The following is a 392-nucleotide window of genomic DNA, read 5'->3' as shown; positions in this document are numbered from 1 at the left end:
GGGAGGGAGTGGACACTCTGCTAGTGGGGGGAGAGGGAGTGGACACTCTGCTAGTGGGGGAGGGGGACTGGACACTCTGCTAGTGGGGGGAGGGGGACTGGACACTCTGCTAGTGGGGAGAGGGAGTGGTCACTCTGCTAGTGGGGGGAGAGGGTGTGGACACTCTGCTTGTGGGGGGAGAGGGAGTGGACACTCTGCTAGTGGGGGGAGGGAGTGGACACTCTGCTAGTGGGGGAGGGAAGAAAAAAATATATATAAACAATGCGAATGTATATTTATACACTCAGGGATATACCTGTTTATACACTGTATGAATAGAACTGCGTTTATGTGCTGAACCATAAATGTATTTTGATGCTTTGGCAACATAAGATGTAACTTATCATGCCAAT

The sequence above is a fragment of the Somniosus microcephalus genome, chromosome 11 (genome assembly GCF_052327205.1).
Source record: "Somniosus microcephalus isolate GS21.2 chromosome 11, FLI_Smic_1.0, whole genome shotgun sequence".
NCBI classification, from domain to species: Eukaryota; Metazoa; Chordata; class Chondrichthyes; order Squaliformes; family Somniosidae; genus Somniosus; species Somniosus microcephalus.
Note: the sequence above shows the minus strand (reverse complement) of the source record.